The sequence below is a fragment of the Chaetodon trifascialis genome, chromosome 11 (assembly GCF_039877785.1).
Source record: "Chaetodon trifascialis isolate fChaTrf1 chromosome 11, fChaTrf1.hap1, whole genome shotgun sequence".
Taxonomy (NCBI): Eukaryota; Metazoa; Chordata; class Actinopteri; order Chaetodontiformes; family Chaetodontidae; genus Chaetodon; species Chaetodon trifascialis.
Window position 1 is genome coordinate 5,551,386 of NC_092066.1, and position 25,180 is coordinate 5,576,565.

Genomic DNA, 25,180 nt, shown 5'->3' on the forward strand with positions numbered 1-25,180 from the left:
CGCCTGGTTTTTGGACCCAGAATTTGTTTTTTGTTAGTGCCAGTGAAGGCAAAAACCAGGCCCTGGTGTTTGTTTGTGTGTGTGTTTGTTTGCTTGCTTTAGCAGTCCGTGTTTGTGTTTATCTCTCGCGGGAAAAGCAGGCACATGCAGGCCATCCAGCTGTGTTCACAACATCCTTCATGACACGTTCAGGTGCTAACATGTGAGGGGCTGAAAGAGATGGCTGAACAGAGAAAGTTCACAGAAGTTCCTCAGTGATTCGCACCTTCTTAGTCCTTGTCTAACCGTTTATAGTTCAGTTACTTTATGCAATTTACGAATGTAGACACCAGCAGCACTGTGAGAGCTCCAGCTGTAGTAGGTCACATGTAACACAGAACACTCAATTTGTACTAATTTGGCCTGTAACTACTTTTTTCCAACTCAGAAAAAAAAAAAAAATCCATCCCAGTTTCTTAGAGTTCAAGGTGACATCTTCAGATCAGTTAATGTCTGAGCAACAGTCTAAAACCCAAAGATATTAAGTTAATGATTATATAAAGCAGAGGAAAGGAGGACATCCTCACATCCTCAGGTGACATAGCTTATTTTATCCAGCCAGCAGTCCAAAAACCACAAACATACTGCGTTTACTGTGATATAAAACACACAACAGCCAACAAATCCTCACATTTGAGAAGTTGAAATTAACAAATGTAGCAGGAGGCATCAAAACCTGTCAAGTATGGATTCTTACTCATGTTCATTTATTATTTCATCAGAGTTATGATCATTGTGCTAACTTAGTCTGTGTTGTCTTCAGGTGACGTTCTTGTGCAGCTGCTTTGTGGTTGAATTTTTAAAAGGGTTTTATTGAACAACAGTACTTAACTCTTTAATCCGAGGCGTTGAAAAGTTCGTATTTGGTGTGGTGCTGCCGCTGATTCATAACTGATTAATCTGCCAGTTATTTTCTCCAGTTATCAATTGCTCGCTCTGGTTGTGAAAAGAGTAAAAAAAATACCAATCGCGCTCTTAAAGGTTTGGAGGATTTAGTGACATCTAGCTGTGACTTTTCAGATTGCGCCCAGCTGAATACCCCTCGCCTCATCCTCTCTTTCTAAGCATGTGGAAAACCTACAGTGGCTTCCAAACGTGTGAAAAATATGGAAGATGCTCTCTAGAGCCAGAGTTTGGTTTGTCCCTTCTGAGCAACTGTAGAAACATGGAGGTGCAACATGGCAGTCTCATTCTCAGTTAACAACAACATGAGTCTCATTTTCAGGTGATTAAATGCTGATGAAAACATAATTTTTAATATTATATTTCTGCCATATTCTGCCCATAGACCCCCACAAATCTCACACAGTGGACCTTTAAAGATCAAAGTTTTGTCCAACCGATGAGTGAGTTCAGTGAACTATCACTGAAGTTAAAGAGAACAATGAATGGATTATCAAAATAGTTGGACATCATTTTTGCTGTCCAATTGATTGATTGCAAAAATCACATAAAACAAACCCAAAACTTTGGTCTGATTCCACTTATTGCATTATCAAACTAATTTCATGTGTAAAGTAACACTTAAACCGGCTTTGAGCCACACATTTGGGCAACAAATTACAGAAAAGCATGTGACTGAGGTTGTGATACAGTGAAAAGATCATTGTCTCTGTTCATGCTGCTGTTTGAACAGTTGGTGTTGTTGAAGCTATCGAGCATCGTTTCTCTCCCTTCAGAAGGATCTGCGTGTTTATTCTTCCACCGTCACGCAGTCCGTCATGGTTAACATGCTATCATAGTTCGGTTTTGTCAAGCTTTGTGTTTAATATTTATTTTATTGTGCCAAAGTTGAACGTTGTCATTGATTTAAAGGCACTTTTGTTCCTGTCAATCCTCCAACGCCCACAGGAAGCAACGAGAGTCTCTGTCAACAATGCGTCACTTTACTAACTCGTTCAGGCTGTTTTTGTTGTGTGCGACAGGAGATAATTTCACACTACATTTGACACTGTTATGTTTTAATAAAAAGGGAAAACATAATTACGGGGTGCAAATTGCAGAGTGATTGAAGGAAACGTAAACTAGGAGTGGACAGAAGTAAATGAGCTGTGACTGAATGAAGTGACACCAGTATTCTTGTTTGCTGTCAGTTGAGTTGAAAAATGGCTGAACGTTTAGTGCGGTGTAAAGTAGTTTACTCTGCCTTCATCACATGGTCAGCTTGTCAACCAAAGTCGCTGCTCGCGCTGTGGTTTTAGACAGTTACATGTGCGTATGCAGACAACACTCATGCTCCTGCTGTGTATTTATAATGCATGCAGTAGATTGTTCTTCTTGGCGTTTCCTTCCTCTTCTGCTTAAATAGCCTTCTGTGATTCTTCGCATAGAGGATGGATGGATTGATGTACGACATGATGATGGATGGTTGGATAGATGAACTGATGTATCTACTCAGCTTATCCCTGCTCTGCTTTCCGATCTTTCCCACTTTCCTGTCTTGTTTCTTCTTCTTCTCAAACCTCAAATGAGCAAAAATAATTTGATGGATTTATGGCATTTATGTTTGTTTCACGCATTCACTTGAGGAAGCTTACCAGCTCCACAGGTCTCATGTTTTTCTAGTGGGGGTGGGAGTGAAATTTGAGTCACATGCTTGATGTGTGGCCGAATGGCTCACCATCTTTCCCACCTCAGCCAAGTCTAAAAACTTTTTTTTTTTTTTGGGCAATATTTTGACTTTTTTTTTTTTTTAAATCTGCCTTTTTCACTCAGGTTTTTATACACAAATTTAAAATACTTATAAAAGAGGTGGATGGGAACGCTCATTGCAAAGAAGTACTTTTTAAAAAAGAGTATGTTATCAAATAAATCAAAGAACTAGAGCCTGATTCATACATTATATGGGCCGTTGTATAAGCTGCTATTAGGTAATTGCATATATATGTGGGTATTAGTATATATGCCGGCTGTGAATAAATAGGAAGTTGCATTACAGAAATCCTGAAGATGTTAAAGGTACTTTCAAGCACCCAGAGAGCTCTGACTGTAGAGCTGTAAGCAATAAAATGTTAATGTTAATTAAGGGCACCTCATCTTCAGTGATGCCTTCAAATGATTCAGTGTCATCTTGTGAGCTCCTGTCACAGGTTACGTCTGTTTTCCTTTCAGAGCTTCTCAGATTGAATCATTTCAGTAATTGAGGGCTGAACAGGTGAAACTCTCCAACCTTGTGCATAAGTGTTTTGTGTATTGTGTTTTATGCATTCGCAGGGGGAGATAGTGATGTGGAAAACAGGTCTACTGTGACTCTCCGTAGTCCTACAGTGCACAGTTTGTGTCTGACGACGTGTTTAAGTGCATGAGAGCATGCTTTTCTTTGCTCTAGTATGGTTCATGACAGTGCTGTTTGACTCGCAGTGTGCTACTTAGTTCATGTTTATAATTGGTGAGCGAGGCCTGCCGAGAGAGCTCTGACGTGCAGGGTTCCCCCTTTGTTAGCTTGTGTTTTAATTGGAGTGAGTCCATCCGTGAAGAACTGTGCTTGAGCTGGGAAAGGCCGCGGCTGTTGTCCTCCATCATAACAGTTCAGGTTGAGCTCTCCATCATGCACCGTCTAAAAATGGTGATGCTGCTGTTTCTCCTAGCTTCATATGGCAGGCCAGCAAAGCAAGTTTTTCTGATGCATTCATGCGGGTAGATACTTTGAATGTACACTTAACACATGCACATGAAGGAGAGTTCAAATTAATTAATGAATGCACGCGCAAACACGTCGTCGCCTGTGTGTGTCGGGAAGTGTTGGAACAGCTACGGGAATGCAGCGAGTGTCCCAGTTCTTACGAGTTTCAGGGATAAATGGCACTTCTCTGGGTCCCCCTTGTCCCGTGCGATTGTGTTTCAGCAGAAGGCAGGCTGATAAAAAGTGCCCCGCTGCAGGTTTAGAGAAAGCACAGGGCACCGGCAGGATGTTGAATGAGGCTGAGACTCCGGTTTATATTCAAAGGTTTATCAAATCCGTGCTCAGGTTTCCCTTTGTGCCTTTGTTTTGAGTGTGAAGTTTGCATGAGATCTTTGGGAATCCATTGTTTTAAAGTTTTCCCTCTGACTGCAGACTGAGTCCTAAAGGAAAACCTGAATTCATTTTTAATCCTACAGCGGATAGATCAGGTACCAATAGTTTAACAGATACTTGCATTAATGATACTTGAAGTTTAGTTTTACTCAAATAAATTATATATATATTCTATATATATATTCTAAATATATTAGAATCTAATATATTCTAAATATTTCAATGTGGGCTGCACGGTGGCGCAGCAAGTAGTGCGCGTGCCTCACAGCAAGAAGGTCGCCGGTTCGATTCCCGGGTCGGGCTGGGTTTGCATGTTCTTCCCGTGCATGCGTGGGTTCTCCCATGCTCACTCACTAGGTGTGAGTATGAGCGTGACTGGCTGTCTGTGTGTATATATGTTGCCCTGTGATCGACTGGCGACCGGTCTAGGGTGTACCCCGCCTCTCGTCCGTTGACAGCTGGGATAGGCTCCAGCCCCCCGTGACCCCGAAAGGGTTAAGCGGCATAGAAAATGGATGGCTGGATATTTCAATGCTTAATGGAAATTCGTCCAAATCCAATGTACAACAGGAGACTAAAACCAAGTATTATGTGAAATGTAAAAATGTAACTATAACACTCTGATATTAATACTTACAGTCATGGTGAACTGAAAATTAGTAGTAGCTTAAGACTTATCAGTAAAAATTGTCTCCAGGTGGTGTAAATTTTTGGTTATGACTGACATTCATAGTAGAGCTACACTGATAAATTGGCTGATTAGGCTCGTATATTGTGTTGGTTTCTATTTCTGCGTGTAAGCAGTAAGAAATTGCACTACAGAAATGCCAGACTAGATTTGAGGTCATTAACACCCAATTTATTCCTGGTATTAAAATAGGATCTATATCCGGATCCATTATCCGATAATAAATAATCCAGTCTTGCCTTTGTGTTTGCGCTCGCTATTTTTAATGCGTTTTCGTTACCCGCATTGCAATCGGATCTGTGCCTGCAAAACCTGCATGTGAGTAATTTTAGGTGGTGGTAAATCAGCCCCAGACTCCCTTAAAAAAACATGGAGTTTTGTGAGTTGTTGAGCAAGAGGAAACTTTATAAACTGCATTTCTAAACTGGCTTTGAGAAATTCTAAGTTATTGGTTCCGTCTTGTAAATTCAGCAACTTTAGCACATAATGCTATTCCTGCCTTTGTATAAAAAACATTGTCTGTCTGTCCCGGTGTGTTGCAGGAGGGTAGGCTACTCTTCGACTAGATTAATTATATGTCTTGTTAACAGCAGACCAGCTGCACAGACGAGTGCTGCACACACAGTTATTTCTCACTGTATATCTTTCATTTCCCACCTGTACTGCTTCCATTTTTCATGCAGTTCAGTTATATAACGCTGTCCGGCTTGCTCGCTCTCTAAATTTGAACAGCAACCTTTACTTACGTTAGCTAAAAACAAATATCTGTATGTCGGGTAAGGATACCAGCACATGGAAGTGATTGCGTTTACGCCTAACTAAGATCCTACAACCTCCAGATGTGTTCAGGCAGATCAGATCACATTCTGATCATGACACATTTACACCCTGAAGTTTGCCTTATAAGGATTAACATGTTCAGATATAGATCACATTTTAATACCAGGTGTCAATGCCGCGTTAGAAACAGTCTTGCCATTACATAGTTTGTCCACCAGAGAGCGCTGATACATGTACGTGTACTCTGTCAAATGCCCCTCAGTAGCCCGTGTGACGAAAAAAAACCCAAAACATATCTAAGGGAGCTGCATTGAAATTGTTTATTTAGTTTATGTTGAAAAATACATTTAAAAAACGGAAAAAGGAAAGAAACTTATGGTTGGTATATCTTTACTGCATTGAACAATTAGCAAAATCAGTATCAGTCAGTAAAGATTCAGTTTCAGTCCACTATACTGCTAGACAAACCAAAACGAATAAGAAATGTGTAATTTTAGTGAAAATAGCATCTAAAAATACAGTTACAGTGAAATAAGGCGACAACTAAACCACAGCTCTGCCATAGAGAGACCGACAACAACCAGACCACTTTAGCAAGACAGCTATATCAAGTGAAAGCTAGCTGGAGGTAGCTAAAGCTAACTTCGGCATTCTTGTGAGCTCTCTTTCTAGTTTAAAACCACAAATAAACCCATGAAACAACAACAGCTAATGCGAGCCAGAACCTCTCCTTTACATAATGCAGGGTGGAAAAAGTAGGCCTGATGTCATCATGTTAGCAAGCTAGCTTACGTAGCTTCAACTTTAATTAGGCATGATATACAGGCAGGTGTAATCAGTCATGTTCATGTGATTGGTTGCTGTCAAATCCCAGAGTTTCGCTGTTGGCTTAATGAAATGGAAAAATTATTGCACACTCTTTTTTTTTTAAATTATTGATTATATATCGTACATTTGTTAAAATTATCGCACAAATATGATTCATATCGTACGTCTGGCAGCACTTTGGTCAGTAGCTCCTCGCAGCGGCGGGTCTCCGATGTCAGTCAGCTGTTGCCATGACGAACGCCCACCCAGAGGCCTGAAGCTCATGCCATTTTCCTACCAAACCAATTAGTATTAACAGAAAGACTGTTTAAGTCAGCCTCTGAGCTGTAACTGCGAGTCAGAGATAACAGAAATTTCTGACAGCGACAATGTAATTTGGAGAAAAGAGCTGGAGAACGTGTCAGCAAACTGACGGCAACATGTTCGCAAAGCCTCTGTTGCTGTCTGCTGCTTCGAAATAAAAAACAATATTAACACTAATGCAGCTGATTCAGCTTGTTTAAAATGAGCTGTACACAGTTTGTTTGCATCTGGTTCTACTCGTTATGAAACTGCTCCAAATACACTGCAAAAGTGTCTCATTTAAGCATTGAAATGATGTGGCTGCAGGGTTTGGAGACGGGGGACCGTGCGTGAGTCATAGCGACGGGAAGCTTTGCCGTTCTTTCTACTGTACTGACACCATTTCCACAAATACATCCAAAAAATGTCTTTATACTGTTTTTGAAAAAATGGAAAAACGCTGTAGTTTCATCATAATTTATATTTCCAAACACACAAAAGTGAGGAGAATGCAAATTTCACTTTGACTTTAACTGAACTCTTTTCCTGACTCGATGACCTAAAAGGAAGTCCTTGTCTTCGCTCTGCTGTTGGCATCCATTCTCTCAAACCCTTTTGAGCCAACAGAGTACCATTTAAGCGTGTGGCTTCTTTATCATGGTAATGTAACCTACATCTGTTGTGCAAACACACACACACGCACACACACACACACATTGGTGCAGAAGCTAGTGCAAGGGTTAGCGTATTCACAGTGGTAACCCAGGGTGATAACCTCCCTCCAGATCTGGCATTAATCCACACTGCAGCAGTCGTAGTAGTAGTAACTGGGCCAGTGCACTGAGCCTCCACTCACACAAGAAATCTAATCAACATCTGGGAAGACTTAAGGCTTTACTTGTCTCGTTAGTTCGTGCTATTAAGGTACTGTCTAATCCTGGGTAGTTTAATCTTGGGCCATTCTGCCAGCTCGGGATGCTTGAACTCTGCTGCCAGTGCTGGTCATTTTCTTGGCTGTTCACCCCTATTGGGACAAAATACAAAGGAAAGACACCCAGAGTTTAATGAAAGAGGTGATATGGCAGCTTACAAATTAAGTTCCACTCTGTAATTGCAGTCACGGTCAGCAGCATAAAATTACATGTCACTCACAAAGAACCTCTGGACCATAACCCCTATTATTACTGTACAGGCATTCACAAAGGACCCTTCTGAGACTTTAATGTCAAGGTTGAAGTTTTGTACTTTAATTACCCTAAAACAAGAAGACCGAGCCAACAGTCATGTGGGAAAGAATGAAGCGCAGTTATTAATCTGCCTTTGTTCCTCCTGACATCAGAATAAAGTGCAAATGCATTGCAGTGAATACAGCAGAGCATTAAGGTGCATTTTCGTTTAAAAAGTCAGGCTCATTGACTCAAATGAAGTCTAGACTTTCATAAGAGCATCGTCGCAGCCTTTCCCTAAGTCAGGGCTGCCCACAGGCCAAAGCTGACCGGCCATAAGGTTTGATTTAGCCCACCAGATGTTTCGTTTTTCATTTTTATACAACTAATTTGCAACAGGAAATCAGTTCTGAAGGAAACGCAATACGTATGTATGTTTTCAGATCATCCACACCGACCCCCTCCCTGTGACTGCTGTGCCTCATAAATGTAATATTTCATTTGCTTGAACAAATGTTGTGAACATAAACAAGGCAGCGATTATGTTTGTCAGCGTAACTTCGCTGAAAAAACAATTAAGTAATATATAACCGTAATTTCCAGGAGACAGGGTTGAATTTTCCACCCATTGACTGATTAATTCATGAACTAATCGTTTCAGCTCTGGTAATCTGTCTTTTTGGAAAAGGAAAAGTTCAGACGAATGATGTGTTTTGTGCAGTTTACATATTTCATGAACCGTCTCGAGCTGCTCCTAAATGATCTTCTGGCTCTCTCTGGGGTCCAGACATCTTGAGAAGCTGCTTAATGGCTGGCCACAGTGTTTGTTTATAACCACACCTGTGTGATCCGTCTGCAGCACAGCACACGTTCACCTGGGCAGCTGAGTTCTTCAGGGATTAAAGGGTCACACACCGTTTTAGGATTAAGACTGGCTTCTTAACACCCAGTCAGTGGCGAACCCGCGCTGGTAGATGAAGGCAGAGTGACTGAGCGAGTGCCATCGGTACAGACTGTGAGGCAGAGACTGAGCTGCCAAGACGGCAGATCGTTGGTGGTCAGATGGCATCATCCGGCCCTGATGGTTTCCTGGACGAACTCTGGAGTTCTGGCTTAGAACATGATGCAAGAGGTGAATTGCCAACTTACCGCTGCGAGAAAATGACAAATACCGCATGGACTTCGCATTGTGTATGTGTGTAAGCAAAGACCAATGACTGGTTAGCCTGTGTGTGATAGTGTGACGTAGTGTGAGCAGTCTGATTTGAGCTACCTGTTAGGGTGAGATATGTGTGTCTGTGGAAAAGGAGGGAATTGAGATTTCTGCAAGGCGGCAAGAAAACAGAAAACTGTGTTTGGTGCAATATAGAAACCCTAACACTAACCCTACCCTAACCCAACCAACAATTACTTTCAGCTGTTTCCTTGATTAACTGATTATTTGTCCTATTATGTTGTCAGATCTACAGACCAAAACCAAAAGATATTCCTTTTGCAATGATATAAAATGATAAATAATCAGGAAATACTCACATGAGAAGCTGGAACAAGACACTGTTTGATATTTCTGTTTGAGAAATGAACAATTACTGATTATCAACATTTTTGCTAGAAGAATTACTTGCACTAATTAATCTGTCGATTATTTCAAAATTTATCAATAATTTAGTCCATGAAATGTTAGAAATGAGTGAAAAGTTCCCAGAGCTCAGGGGCATCTTCAAATATGTTATTTAGTCCAACTCTAAAAGCCAAAAGTATTAAATTAAGAGTGATATAAAACACAGAAGTAGTAAGTTCTCACATATGTGTAGCTGGAACTTGCAAACACTGATAAATGACTGATGAGTTATTGTTTATCAAAATTAGAGCTGAAATATTATTTGGTTAATAATGAGACCATTAAAAGAAAATAAATATAATTATATAAGTATTTGCATAATCACTTTTTTTGAGTACTTTTTCCTGATTCTTGTACTAATAAACTGAGTCTTTCGGGGTTTTGGACTGTTAATCAGACAAAAAGCCATGTGGAAACATCATTTTGGGCTTTAGTGAACTGTAATGGACATTATTCACTGCTATTATTACAGACCAAACAATAAACAAACTAATATGATTGGTAGATTAATTGATAATGAAAATAATCGTTAGTTGCAACCCTGTTACTGTTGATTTTCCGTTGATTTACTTATCAGTTAATTGACTTAATTAGAGTAGTCCTGTTTGGAGGAGAATTGATTTGGCTGCATATATTTAAGTTTTATTGTGCAATATGAAAACTGTTAATATGACAAACTACCATTTTTAAGTCAAATGACACTTTGTTTTCTGTGTTTTTCTTCTCTGTCGCACATTTAACACTCCTAATCGCACATTTCTGGGCCATTTTATCGACTTTAAGGAGAATTTATGTCCTTGGTGTCTGTTCATTTCCTAGCATGTAGTAGTTACAGAGCCATACAACTCCCAGCCAGTTGGATTCATTTGAGCCTGTTGCACCATTGCTGGATTACATTTGGCAAGTACCCCCCCCCCCAGTGTACTCTTGGCAAGGCCGAACTGCCCATTGGCACGGGGGCGATCCAAAGCCCCAGAAGAGACAGATCAGCAGAGGCCATGTTTGATAAGGAGTTACGCTCTCCATAAACTCAGATGTGGCTTAGAAGTGCTGTCCAAATAGCACAAAAAGACGTCTTACAGAATCAGAAGAGGCAGCAGGAGGTATCAGAAGATTGTGAGTAAGCCTGAAGGAAGTGTTTGCCTCGCTGAAGAGTCCTTAAGAAAAACACTGAATCCTCTTTAGCTGCTTGCTTGTACCTGACCCTGACCTTTGAGCAGCTTGGGCAAAGGGTCAAGTAAAATCCTTCCTCAGAGTATCAATTTAGTGTCATAGTTTTATGAATTCCTGTTTCAGGAAGCAGCCATAGGTCACATCTTTATTTCTCACAAATTAATTCTTCAAACCACAAAATTTAAGAATCCACACCAGCTCAGCTCAGTTAGATCCAGGCGGGACCCGTCAGAGCACCCTTGATCTCGGAGCCACTCTGCTGTAATCCTGTATATATTTTCTCAACAGCTTTTCCAGACAGTGAGGTGGCAAGATCAGGCTTGGCTGTTACCCTGAGTAACGGCTGAGTCTGTGCAGCTCGCCTCGAGCTTCCTGCGTTCCGCCCTTGAACCGAGCCTCTGAGCAAGCAGAAAATCCCTGTAATTGCATTAGTGTTGTCCAACTGTGTGCTCGGTGCCACGCCCGCTCCCTCCAGACCAGCTTTTTAGCTTGATTTATTGCCTTGACATGTTAGGATTTATTTTCATCCTGTTGCAGAATTGCGGACAGCATCAGATATCCTTGACGAATATCCTGGCTTTGATTCAGTCCCCTCTTTTCTGTCTCCTATTGAAGTGTCAGGTTGTGCTATGAACTCGGTGATATGCTCAGCGGGAGCCCGGTCTGGTCGTAGTATAGGCCCCTTCCTGAGGACTCTTGACCAAGTCAGCTAATAAAAGGTTTCAGTGCCACTGTTATTATCCCCAGAGGAAGCCTGGCAGTGCTCTGGGCGCCAGCACCAGGAGGCTGATTGGCTCGTGAGCTGAAGAGGTTGACAGACACAAATAGAGCCTGGCGGTTAAGTGAGGGCATTAAATAAAGTGCAGTCAATTTTTTTTTTTTTGTGAAATGTAATCTCCCTTCTGCTTTTATGCTCGCTCGTGCCCTGGAACTTTGTGCTGTTGCGTTGGTGAAAAACAGAAATGGACATGACTTGAAAATGCCACAGTGCACTCGATGTAATGCTGCATGTGCTCACCGGCCTGCTGCTGTTCTGTGGGGAACGTGTGCTGCCGGTTTGTCCAATCACGCGGTCGTGTTTGTGGTTTCACGGGTGTTTATTTATTTATTTTTTTGATTGCGATTGTTTTGTCCATCCGGGTTTGTGTTTTGGCCTCTTATTGATCTGTCTGACAACTGCAGGTTTTTGCTGCTGTTTTTGTTTTTGTATGTCGGCTCCGACCGGCGCTACCACCTCCCCATCCTTAATCCACACATGCTCATTGAATGCCACACTCTCCCACCCCTCAGTTTTGCAGCAACACTGCAGAGGTTTTAACAGACTCTGCAGACTTTATTGTGTTGTTCCAGCACGAACACCTGCTTGTGCCACACAGCGGTGCTGTTTGGTGGCCTTGCATTCACCTGGCTGGGTTTTTAATGTGAGCAAGTTTCATAATGCCGTTCGAGCTCTCAGAGAACCTTCGCAATCAAAGAGGATTAATGAAAAACAAAAAGCTGGCAAAGCATTTGAATGCTTTTGTGGTCAGAAATTTCTGCTGCTTTGAACAAAGAGGATTCAGTTGACTCAGACTTCCTCTCCTTCAATAAAAACCCAAACCATGAATTTTCAGAGTGACTTAAAAATATGTCTTTAATGCAACACATCCTTTATCCGATCCAACATATCCTATTTGTTCTGCGGCTCAAGACGATAAGAGCAAATTCCTCCTCGTCCGTCTATTCTTATGTTTGGCACTGACTGCCATGTAATCCAATCCTGACAGACATTCAGAGGAGGCATTTGGCTGATTTACTGGGAAACATCTTTAATAGTTACTCCACTGCCAGGTGTAACCAACAGTTACTTTCATTACCAGTAAGTCTGCTGATTTTTGTCATTGAGCTTGTGGAACATTTGGAAATTGTGAAATGTTTCTTTGAGCTGACCAGTCTAAAATCCAAAGATATTAAATTCACGACCATATAGGACAAAAAAAGAAGAAAATCCTCACATTTGAGATGCTGGAACCAGCAAATGTTTCTTGGTTTATCGGGTATCAGAATGGGTGCTGGTTTAAGTGTGCTCAGCATGGGCAGGGCAGCAGTTGAATAATGTGCTCTGCAGCTCTGGAGGGTGAAAAAAAGAATAACCCTGGTGAATTTATCAGGGTTATCTTGGCTTAGGCTTGGAGATTTTAAATGTTTAACTGAAAGCTTGTGTTAGTACTGTGTGCTGTGGAGTTATAACATAACTTAGCTGCTAAACCCTCCGCTGAGAGTTTCGGGGTTCCAGTCTACGTGTCCTGGAAGATTTCCATGTGCTGGACAAATGTGAGAAAATGTTATCTGTGCTTATGGATCCTATTTTCCAATGTCTTTGTGTCCAAGTGACTAATAGGGACAAAAAATTTTGGAATTGGTATTGAGCGAGAGTGATGAAACTGGCAACTGCGAAAAGGGTTGCAATGTAATCCCTCCATTTTTGTTACGGAGGAAGATCTTTTTGTTTAAGCAGAAACAGCCGCCGTGTTTCTCTCGCCAAAGACTCCATTTACAGAAACAGTAATTTCATCATCGTGAGACAAACTTCATTCAAACTTGACAGAAACAAAGTAAAACTCACCAAAACTGCCTTTTTTTGTCTTTCCACTGTTTCAGTGATCACCCACCAGCTCTGGTTCGGTGGAAATAAACTCTTAATTCACAGAAGTGGGAGAGGAGCGAGAGAGGGCAAAATAACCTGTAGAGCCAGAATATTTTCACATAACAAGAAATTGCAGAACAGAAATGAATTCATTTTAACACTGTAAAAGTCCAGTATCGGTCAGCTGTACTGTCAAATTGCATTATGGGAAATGTAGGATCCAACACTTTTAGAGCTTGACTCCTCTGCTGCTTTGATTTTGGCCTTTTTTTAATAAAAATTGGAGGATCCCTTCAGGGCTGCAAGTAATGATTTTCATTCATCAATTAATCGATTAATCACTCAAGCTTTTAAATGTCAAAATTCAAATTTTCTAAAAGCCCACTGTGACTTCTTCAAATGTTTTGTCCGACTAAAAGTCCAAAACCCCAAAATACTCGTTTAGTTATCACGTAAGAGAGAATAATCGAGTGTTTCAGATGTAATCCAGTATGAGTATTTGTTTCTTTGTTTCTCTCTTCTTCCACATTCTTCTGCAGGATGAAAAGACTGAGTGATGTTTACGTTGTGAAAGCATCAACTTAAACCAGACGCACATAACCTTGCCAGTCAGAACAATGCATTTGTCGCCTCAGCGTATCTTAGTCATCATCACTGTGAGGGCTGAGCTCCAAACAGGACAAATTGCTTTTTATTGCTGAGCCTCTTGAACATTCAGTGTTCATTGCTACTTTCTGTCTCTGGCAGCCTTGAGGAGACGTTTCCTTGTCAGACACGTTCTTTAACAAATAACAACTTTAGGAGAATGTCTGCAGAGGCTGGACATCTGTTTAGTGGAGTGGAGAAGGAAATTGGTGATGCTGTTTGTTCCCTCGTCCTGCAGATGATGTACTGCATCTGTCTTCTGTCTAATCCTCTCAGATTCTCGCATGCATTGCATCGGTGGCGTATATACACACACATCTCTCTGTGTGAGCAGTCATGCTGTGTGTAATCACTATCAATGAGAGGCTCTATTATGGAGTTATGGAGGGATACTATTGAGTTTCTTGGAAAATATCAGTTGCTAAATGTCAGTAATCCTGCACTGGCATTTGGCAAATTGAAATAGATTTTCTCTGGTCGATGTTTTTCTCAGCAGCCAGCTTCCCCTCTGCTTTTACCCTTCAAACACAAAGAGACAGGGAGAATAATTGCTATTCAGCTGTAAAGTACTCCATAGTAATTCAAAACTAGATGTGCGGCATCTGCTCCCTGTTGCATTTGCTGTTGCATTTAATTGTGTTTTTGCACTTAAGTTTCTCCTGCACACTGTGTGTTCGCAGCCCCTTAAAGTTAGGACATCTGTGATGGATGGCGAGCAGTAGATTCATGACTATACAGTGGCTTTGTTCTTGGCTGGCGGTGCAGCCTCCCCTTCCCGCTGGCCGTCTGCGAACACAAGAGCCACCTCAAAACTCAGATATTACAGTAGGATAAAGCCAAAATGCCATAATTGAGTGGCAGAAGTAATCTTCCGTGATTGGCTAAATGCCGCTAGACATTTTGGCTCGATGCTGTCTCTAAATATAATCCTCGGCAATAGAAGTTATAGATATTATAGAAGAGGGAACGTTCTCAGTCTCCATTTGCCCATAAAAGACAAGTGAGTGGAGCAGGTGGTCTGATACATGGAGCTACTGTATCTTTATGGCCAGGCTGTCCCAGCCTCCATGCTGTTTATTCATTCTTTTTATTGTTTGATTTACAGTTTATTAGTTTTAACAAACTTTAACAATCACACAAAAAGTTACAATTACACATCACAGAAGCAAGGAAAAGAATAACGAGACCACAGATACAATCATAAATCCAGAATCACTGATGATTCTCAGAGGGCTGTATACAGTACATGATCCCCCCCCCGTCCTCAAACGAGGGGTTGGTGATAGTGACTTGAAATGATGTCATGGCAGGGCTCCAACTACGATTATTATTATTATTGATTAATCTCGATTATTCCTTTTGTCTGTGAAAAGTGATAAAATAGGGCTGCACGGTGGCACAGCAGCTAGTGCGCATGCCTCACAGCAACAAGGTTGCCGGTTCGATTCCCGGATCGGTCCTTTCTGTGTGAAGTTTGCATGTTCTTCCCGTGCATGCGTGGGTTCTCTCCGGGCACTCCGGCTTCCTCCCACAGACCAAAAACAGACAGACCTCATTAGGTTAATTGGTGACTGTGAAATTGCCCCTAGGTGTGAGTGTGAGTGTGAATGGTTGTGTGTTTGTGCCCTGTGATCGACTAGCGACCGGTCCAGGGTGTACCCTGCCTCTCGCCCGCCCATTGACGGCTGGGATAGGCTCCAGCACCCCCCGCAACCCCGAAAGGGATCCGCGGTATAGAAAATGGATGGATGGATGTGAGAAAATAGTGAAGAAACAGTTCTAATTTCTGGCCACTTGGGGGCAGCAGAAACAAGCTGTGAGCACAACATTGATGTATCAGCTATATTGCAAACTTATTAGCAGACAGCTAACTGTTCACACATCCAGCAGACATGGAGTCACGTTTGTGTCCGTCTGGTGAGTGTTAGTCGAATATTCACTGTGCCTTGACCTCGTTTTTGGTCTCCACCAACTCTGGAGAGACATATGTGGCTCTGTACGTGCTGGTGTCTGGCGCTGGCAGTGTAGTTTTTATTCAGGGTTTTTACAGCATTTGGGACTGAACCAAAACCGTAGAGTAGCAGCTGTAAAACCACAACAATGAGCTGAAAGACACTAAAACGCTCCGTAGAGCTGATGTGATAATCCTCTGTGGGTTCGTCAATACAAGGGACCTCTTCTATATAAGAGTGCTCACAATTAATCATATTGCAGCAGCTTTATGGATTATAAATATTGAAATCATCATGCTGAGATGATGTCGGATTAGCGCGACGTGAAAAATATCCCTAGTTCGACATCTCGTGTTATCAGCCTGAGACGGAGCATCATCAAATGAAAAAAGAGCCCAATCCAGAGAAACAACTGTTTTAAGTGCTGCGAGGAAGAAAAAGACACTGATGTCTCTGTCTCCACACAGCAGAGAGTCTTTATGGCAGCAGAATAACTTACAGTCAGACTTGAAATCTGATCTGTTCCTGACAGGTAGACTCATTCTGCTCACAGACATGCAGCTTCTCAGCTTCTCAAAGTGCCACAAAAAGCAGCTTTTTCTTTTATTTTTCCTCACTTTGACAAATTCTTCACTTTCTCGAGCATCAACCTACGCAGCAGAGCTTCACTGAGCTGTTTCTGTGAACATATGGTGCTGTTTTTTTTTTGTTTTTGTTTTTTTTTCCTCGTCCCAAAACTTTCCTGGATCCAGATGGGGAAGTGAATATTGTAGAGTGTTTAATCCGTTATACTTGTGGGGATTATGTTCCATTTGATATCAGATATGCATTAGTCAGATGGGTTTTGACTGCTTTCCCATCGTAGTCACGCACACAAGTACACGTGTGCAGATACACACATGCACGCACGCGCACATTTACATCCACATGCACTGATTAAGGCTGGGATCTGCAGGATTGATGTTCTTATTTATGAATGAAGTGGGCATAGAGAGTGTTTTCCTCCTTATTGTCGCTCCCTGCAGAGTCTCATCCACATGAAAACAGCCAGATTCTTTTTGGGGGCCAGATTAAGATTCTCTGTGATGCTCTGCACTATAATGATGCAGTATCATGCCAACAGAGCAGATTAGTGTTCATTTGACCTGGATTGAAGGATTTTCTTTTCATATGTCACCGCTGATGAGGGTGATACAGCGGAAGTAGTTTGAGCCAAGGGCATCAGCATCAGGATGTTTTGTTGTTGTACTGGAGGAAGGAGGCGTGGTCCACATGAGGAGTGATTAAAGTTTCCTCTGCACAGCATCAAGCAGTGGTTTGAATGTAAAAATTAGTGCTGTCAGTCGATTAAAATATTTAATTGCGATTAATCGCATTAATGTAATAGTTTACTTGCGATTAATCAGAAATTAATCGCACCTTTTTATCTATTCTAAATGTCCCTTGAATTATCATTTTAATAGTTATCAACATGGAAAAGTGGATAGACTTGCTTTGTACAAATGTTTTTAATTGAAAACAATGTGCAGTGTTATATTTCACACTAACATTCTCATTTTGAGCAGTCATTCACATTTGAATGAATCAAATCTCACACAATTTAACACTGTCAATAAACAGATGACAAAAAAATAAATAAATACTTGGTTACAAAAAAGCCCCTTCAACAAGTCTTTCTAAGGGATCAAAACAGGGTGATACAAGATAAAGTTACAAAGTGCACATCATTGTAAACTTAAACTTAAACTTAAACTTAAACTTTCCTTTCTTAAGTTTCCTTTGAACATAACAGCATCCATATGCCTCTGTGGAAAGCCATCCATTGTCGCCCGGTTTTGACAAGGAGGCGGCGGAGACTTCGCATTCGCTGTGTGTTTGGCCATCAAGTGGTATTTCAGACTGGATGTGCTGCGGTGATAACTCAGTTCACACCAACAACACACACAGATAACTTTGGTCTTGTCAGTCGACTCATCTGGCAACTTTTTGAAGCTAAACTTTCCATTCAGAATCTTGTTTGCATCCATTTCAGCGTTTCGCGCTTGACATCCACACAAACCGGTAGCCGACACTTTTACAGCTAGCAAGCAGGCAAGACCAAACACGTGTGTGGGGCGTGCCTACTGTTTTGTTTCCGGTTTACAACTGGATCCTGTAGTTTTTCTTACGTTACTAGCAGTGGCCACAGCTTATAAAAAACTACAAGTTCACTAGGTCACAAAGAGCGTTAATTCAATTCAATTTCAATTTATTTATTTGTATAGCGCCAAATCACAACAGAAGTTGTCTCAGGACACTTTCCATATAGAGCTGGTACAGACCAAGCTCTTTTATCTACAAAGAAACCAACAATTCCCCCATGAGCAAGCACTTGGTGACAGTGGCGAGGAAAAACTTCCTTTTAACAGGCAGAAACCTCGAGCAGAACCAGACTCTGGGTGGGCGGCCATCTGCCTCGACCGGTTGGGTGAGAGAGGAAGAGCAAGAGAGGGAGAGTGAGACAGACAGACAGACAGACAGACAGACAGACAGACAGACAGACAGACAGACAGAAAGACAGACAGACAGACAGAAAGAAAAGCAGTCAGAGAGAGAGAGAGAGAGACAGACAGACAGAGACAGAGAGACAGACATGCAGTCACAGTAACAGTGACAGTGGATGTAATAACAGCAGTAGCAGTTTCAGTGGATGTCAGGCAGGGCCAAGGCAGGAGATGCAGCTGAAATCCACAATCCAGATTCAGCCACTGTCCATGGGAACCTGCAAGACGACAAAGCACAGAGACTCCGGGGAAGGAGCTAAGTTAGTAACACGCCGTGGTAGGACATGAGAGCGTGCGGATGGAGAGGGACAGAAGGACGGAGGAGCTCGGTGTATCTTTGGATGTCCCCCGACAGTCTAATCCTATAGCAGCATAACTAGGGGCTGGTCCAGGACAAGCCTGAGCCAGCCCTAACTATAAGCTTTATCAAAAAGGAAAGTTTTAAGCCTACTCTTAAATGTAGAGACAGTGTCTGCCTCCCGGACAAAGACTGGAAGATGGTTCGACAGGAGAGGAGCTTGATAGCTAAATGCTCTGACTCCTGTTCTGCTTTTTGAGACTTTAGGAACCATAAGTAGACCTGCATTCTGGGAACGCAGTGTTCGAGTGGGGCAATAAGGTACTATGAGCTCTTTAAGATAAGAAGGTGCCTGGCCATTTATGGCTTTGTAAGTAAGGAGGAGAATTTTAAACTCTATTCTAAACTTTACAGGGAGCCAGTGCAAAGTGGCGAGTATTGGAGAAATATGATCTCGCTTCCTGGTTTTTGTCAGAACACGTGCTGCAGCGTTCTGGAGCAACTGGAGAATATTCAGCAGCGAATTTGGGCAGCCTGATAGTAAAGAATTGCAATAATCCAGCCTGGAAGTTACGAATGCATGGACTAGTTTTTCTGCATCATTTTGAGACAAAATATGCCTGATTTTTGCGATATTACGTAGGTGAAAAAAGGCAGTCCTTGAAATTTGTTTTACATGGGAGTGAAAGGACATGTCTTGGTCAAAGATAACTCCCAGATTCTTTACAGTGGTGCTGGAGGCCAGCGCAATGCCATCCATAGCTGCTATGTCATCAGAAAGTGACTTTCTAAGATGTTTAGGGCCTACTACTATAACTTCAGTTTTGTCCGAGTTTAGCATCAGAAAATTGCAGGTCATCCAGGTCTTTATGTCATGAAGACATGCTTGTAGTCTAGTTAACTGACTGGTTTCTTCCGGTTTCATTGATAAATATAGCTGGGTATCATCTGCATAGCAATGAAAATTTATTGAGTGCTTCCTGATAATCTTACCTAAAGGAAGCATATATAAGGTGAATAGAATTGGTCCAAGCACAGAACCCTGCGGAACTCCATAGCTGACTTTAGTGAGCACAGAGGAGTCGTCATTAACGCGTACAAACTGAGAGCGATCTGACAAGTAGGATTTAAACCAGCTTAGCGCAGTTCCCTTAATGCCAATGAAATGTTCCAGTGTCTGCAATAGGATGCCATGGTCAATGGTGTCAAATGCAGCACTAAGATCCAGTAAGACTAGTACAGAGACAAATCCTTTATCAGATGCAATTAGAAGGTCATTTGTAACTTTAACCAGTGCTGTCTCTGTGCTATGATGCACTCTAAATCCTGACTGGAAATCCTCGAATAAACTATTATTGTTTAGAAAGTCGCACAGCTGATTGGCAACTGCTTTCTCAAGAGTTTTTGAGAGAAAGGGAAGGTTGGATATCGGTCTATAGTTGGCTAAAACCCCTGGATCAAGAGTAGGCTTTTTCAGTAGTGGTTTTATCACAGCTACTTTAAAGGACTGTGGTACGTAGCCTGTTGATAAAGAGAGATTGATCATGTCTAAAACTGAAGAGTCAATTAGAGGTAATACTTCTTTAAACAGCTTAGTTGGGATAGGATCTAAAATACAGGTAGATGATTTTGATGATGAAATTATTGAAATTAATTGGTGAAGGTCAACAGGAGTAAAACAGTCTAAAACTGCGACAGACTGAGTAACAGTTTCTGCGATTTCTGCGTTTGAAGACAAAACAGTACCTGTTAACGGCAGGAGTCGATGAATTCTGTCTCTAATAGTTAGAATTTTATCATTAAAGAAGCTCATGAAGTCATTACTGTTCAGAGCTAAAGGAATACATGGTTCAACAGAGTTATGGCTCTCTGTCAGCCTGGCTACAGTGCTGAAGAGAAACCTGGGATTGTTCTTATTTTCCTCTATTAGTGCAGAGTAATAGGCTGCCCTGGCACTGCGGAGGGCTTTCCTGTATATTTTAAGACTGTCTTGCCAGGCGGACCGAAATTCTTCCAAATTGGTAGAACGCCATTTCCTTTCTATTTTCCGTGAAGTTTGCTTTAATTTGCGGGTTTGAGGAGTATACCATGGAGCTAACCTCCTATGTTTAATTTTCTTCTTTTTTAGGGGAGCAACAGAGTCAAGTGTCATACGCAACGATCCTGTAGCACTATCAACCAGGAAGTCAATCTGGGAGGGACTAACGTTAGCATAAGACTCCTCTGTTGTATTGAGACATGGCATTGAATTAAATACTGATGGGATCATATCCTTAAATTTAGCTACAGCACTATCAGACAGGAGTCTAGTATAAGAATTTTTGCCTACTGGCTGGTAGTCTGGTAATATGAATTCAAAAGTTATTAAATGATGGTCTGATAAAAGAGGATTCTGTGAGGAGACTATTAAGTCTTCGATTTCAATGCCATATGTCAGAACAAGGTCGAGGGTGTGGTTAAAACAGTGAGTCGGTTCATGTACATTCTGGCGGAAGCCAACTGAGTCTAATACTGAGATAAACGCAGTGCTAAGGCTGTCATTATCAACGTCGACATGTACATTAAAGTCACCTACAATAATTACTTTATCTGCTTCAAGAACTAAGCTTGATAGAAACTCCGAGAACTCAGCTATAAATTCGGAGTAAGGACCAGGAGAGCGGTATACTACAACAAATAAAAGTGGCTGCACTGTTTTCCATTTCTCATGAGAAAGAGTGAGAACAAGGCTTTCAAATGAGTTGTAGTCGAGTTTAGGTTTAATCTTTGTGACCTACAGTTAAAATTGATTTGCATTAATATGTAATAACGCAATATTTTTGACAGCGCTAGACTAAAAATACAGAAAGAGGAAACGTGCATCTTTACTCCAAATGACACCTCATTTTGGTTTTTGGTGTGAACACTTAAAATAAAAGTTGATCCCTAAACTGAAATGAGCTGTTCCTAAACCGAAAAACTGGTCTGTAAATATCTTTTTGTCATCCTTTGGTACAAAACATCACAGACAAATCTGGTCTTAACTCTACTTGCCGATCAGAGTAAAAATCGTCTGCTATGGTGTGATCAGTTTAAATATTATGACATTGATATTTGCTGTGATCGTCATCAACGGAGGGAGTTTTGTCAGTTTCTGAACATTTTAAAAACTCTTCATGGACAAAATTACTCGACTGGAATGTAATTTTGGCTCTTTCAGCGAAATGAATAGCCTGACAAATGAAGGTACTTTATCACACTGATGCTATAATTATATAAAAACCCGATATTCAGTGGTTTGTGACAGTGCCCACAGTGGTCTGAAATGCTTAGAGATATGACATACTTGCAGTGGTATAAACCTTTGGGCTGTGGCTTTATGCCAGGCTGCAGTTAACAATTTTATTTTCATTATTTATTCTGTGGTTGATTATTTTGATGAACTGATTGCCTGTTAAGTCTCTAAAATGTCAGAAAATAGTCAAAATGTTCCCAATGTGATGTCTTAATTTGTCTGACTAAGAGTCCAGAACACAAAGATTTTCAGTTTGCGATGGTGTAAAAGAAAGAGAAGTGATAAATCCTCGCAGTTGAGAAGCTGCACTCAAACAATTGGAAATTTTCATATATCATTTCCTGTCAAGCGATGAACCAATCAATCAGCTAATTGTCTCAACGCTAAACTGAAGTCATCCCCATAACCTTCATTCAGAGTGACACGTGCAGGTCATTAATGTCGGTGTGGTATTGAAGTTAAAGGAAGCAGAAATCTCTCACGCTGTCAGCCACTTTTAACTAAATACACTGAAAAAACAGCTGTCGAACGGACCGTCAGTGTGCAGGAGCTCTGGTTCGCTCTCAGTTTGCTGATTGGTTGTACTAACGCTCATGTCATCAGGAAATGAATTGTGTGCAAAGCTTGGTGAAGTTTTGGTTTGCTGTTATTAAAGTTTATAAGCTCCTCAGAAGAGATTTGCAGCACTGATGTTTTATCGCTCTGCAGTGGGTAAAAAGGGCGTTTCCTCTTTATAGTCGCCCCCTGCAGAGTCATTTTTGAGGACAGATTAAGATTAACCAGCAAATTCAACAACAGAAAGTGATTTTTTATGAAGATGATGGATTATGAGAAATATGTTATTGGCTAAGCAGAGTCTGACAAACACTGTGGAAAGTAAAATGTAAATGAATGAGCTGGATTGTTTGCACTCGCAGAGTCAACACGTTTCAGTGCTGCTGGAGTTTCTGGGAACAGTTGAGAAGAAATAAACCTGCTGCTGATTAACACGCTGTAACTCTGTGAGAGGGGAGCGAATGTTTAGAAAGGACCTCCTGACCTGAGCATTAGTCACAGGGACTCCTCGGATCCTTTTTTAAGAGAGGAAAAGCCGGAGCTCCTCTGGTCCCGCCTGGGTGCCACATGACAGCTGTGTGAGGTGACTGCCCCCTCTGCTGGGCTCTGCAGGGACCAGCAGGCTCCAAACCTCCCAGACGCCTGCCACTCGTACTGCTGCATCTTCAGCAGCATCATGGAGGCGTGCTAAGTGCTTTTCTTTGCATCAGTTCAAGTCTGCGTCAGTCCTTCAATGCAGTGCACTGAGAACAGAGGAAACAGAGTGTTTCCATGCTATGGTACTTCATACTTCTGTTACAGTCCAGAGGGAGATGCCGTGTTTTCCCACTGCGTTTATCTGGCATGTTGCTATTTATTTAGCATTTTTTACATGTCATACAAAACCTGTGATGAGCTGCTAAAACTGGATGCATCATTCAGTGAAAAAAATGGCCCTTTGATCACGAGGCATTTTTATTTTCTTACGAAAAGTTAAATATTTCAACCCTTTTTCAACTCAAATGAGCTTGCTTAGAAATGCTTTTCTCAAGTCAACATGTTCAGGACTGTCATGCAGCGGTGATGCCTCCAGAACACGTTTTAAAAGCAGTATTGATTGGTATTTTCGACAGAAATGTTATTTATGCCTCCGCACTGACGACAGTCGTGGATGGAGACATTGTATTTTCTTTTTGTCCGTCCATCACGTTCTCGTGAACACAACATCTCTGGAACACGTTGAGGGACTCTCTTCAAACTTAGTACAAGCGTTCACTCGTATTCAAGGATGAACCGATTAGATTTCGGGGGTCAAAGGTCACTGCGAGCTCCCAAAACATGTTTTTGGCCATAACTCAAGAATTCATGGGCCAGTTATGACAAAATTTCACGATGTCTGTGAACTTTCCATGTTTTACAATTAGTGGCTTCTGTGCTGCAACGTGAAGCATTATAGTCCATCACAAGGTCACATTACAGGTGATTGTCATTGCTCCACGTGATGAAGCTCTCTATCAGTCCTCTGTACTCCTCTGGAAAAATAATCTTCAAAAAATACACTTCATACCTTCAGTCTTCACTACAAATGTTGTATGAGGCTGGACAGAGGTGGATGTAAATGCAACTTGACTGGTTGGCGGAGGCAAACAACACAAGGCGGTAATCCTAACTGCAGATTTAACAGCGGAAGTCTCTATAAAACAGATAAAATCAGCTCCACATGACAATAATCCTACAATATATGACATATACACGGTAAAAGGGAACATTTGGTGTAGCTGGTACTTTTGTTGCTTAAAGTGCATTTTGCTGATATTGTTTCTGTACTTTTGTGAAGATTTCGAATGTCGGACTTTTGACTGAAATGGAAAGAAAACAAAAATGTACCCATGTCATGAGTAAAAATCCCAAAAAGACTGAAAAATAGCTCATGAAGTAAATTAATCATGCAGTCATAAACCTAATATATATGCAATAACATCTACAAATTGTATTAATTCTCTTGCACAGCTCCTGTGGCAGTCAGAGCTCCTGTGGGTGAAATTTGGAGGGGAGCTTGTGCGTGACCGTGATACCAGCAGCACAGAGTCAACCTCCTCTTTCTCCTCCCGGGAAAAGAATAGTTTGTTATCTTGTACTTGCCGACTTTTGAAGCGAAACCTTTACTGGAAATATGACACGAATTAAGCGATGTGTCTGGACCAAACTCTCAATCTCAAGAGTGGCTCTTTGTTTATGCTCCTGTCTGTTTTCCCTGGAGAACAACGCTGAGGCTTAAAAGAGAGGAGGACGAGTGAGAAAGAGCGTAAATATTTTCTCAAACGCCTTAATTGAAATTGGATTTTAACTGCTCGCTAGACCGTGGTGGCAAGAATCAGGTGCCAGGGAGGTAGCGTTTTTGCATTGCAAATGTAATTTTCTGTTTTTTTTGCCTATTGCCCAGGAGGCACTGGAAAATAGCTACCAGATATGTTTTTTCATGAGCCATTTTCTTCAGGTTGAGCCTGTCATTATTCCAATACCCATTGTGATTAGCTTTTTGGATTGAACTGCGCTGTGGTCCTGTTGTTTACTGAGCTGGAGCGTGAGTCTTTTTGGGAAATTGTATTCCCTTCATGCCCAGATAGAGCCTGATGGAGTTGAAATTTTGATTACACAATATATACCGCTAATGTGCTTTGAGTTTTCATTCATCACACAAGTGAATGGGGCACTA

The 25,180-nt window shown here is 41.4% G+C and overlaps 1 protein-coding gene across 1 annotated transcript in view; it reads left to right on the forward strand.

Annotated features, from left to right (window-relative positions):
- Positions 1–25,180, forward strand: part of st6galnac3 (ST6 (alpha-N-acetyl-neuraminyl-2,3-beta-galactosyl-1,3)-N-acetylgalactosaminide alpha-2,6-sialyltransferase 3) — a 76,357-nt gene that overhangs the window by 460 nt on the left and 50,717 nt on the right. The window lies entirely within an intron of this gene.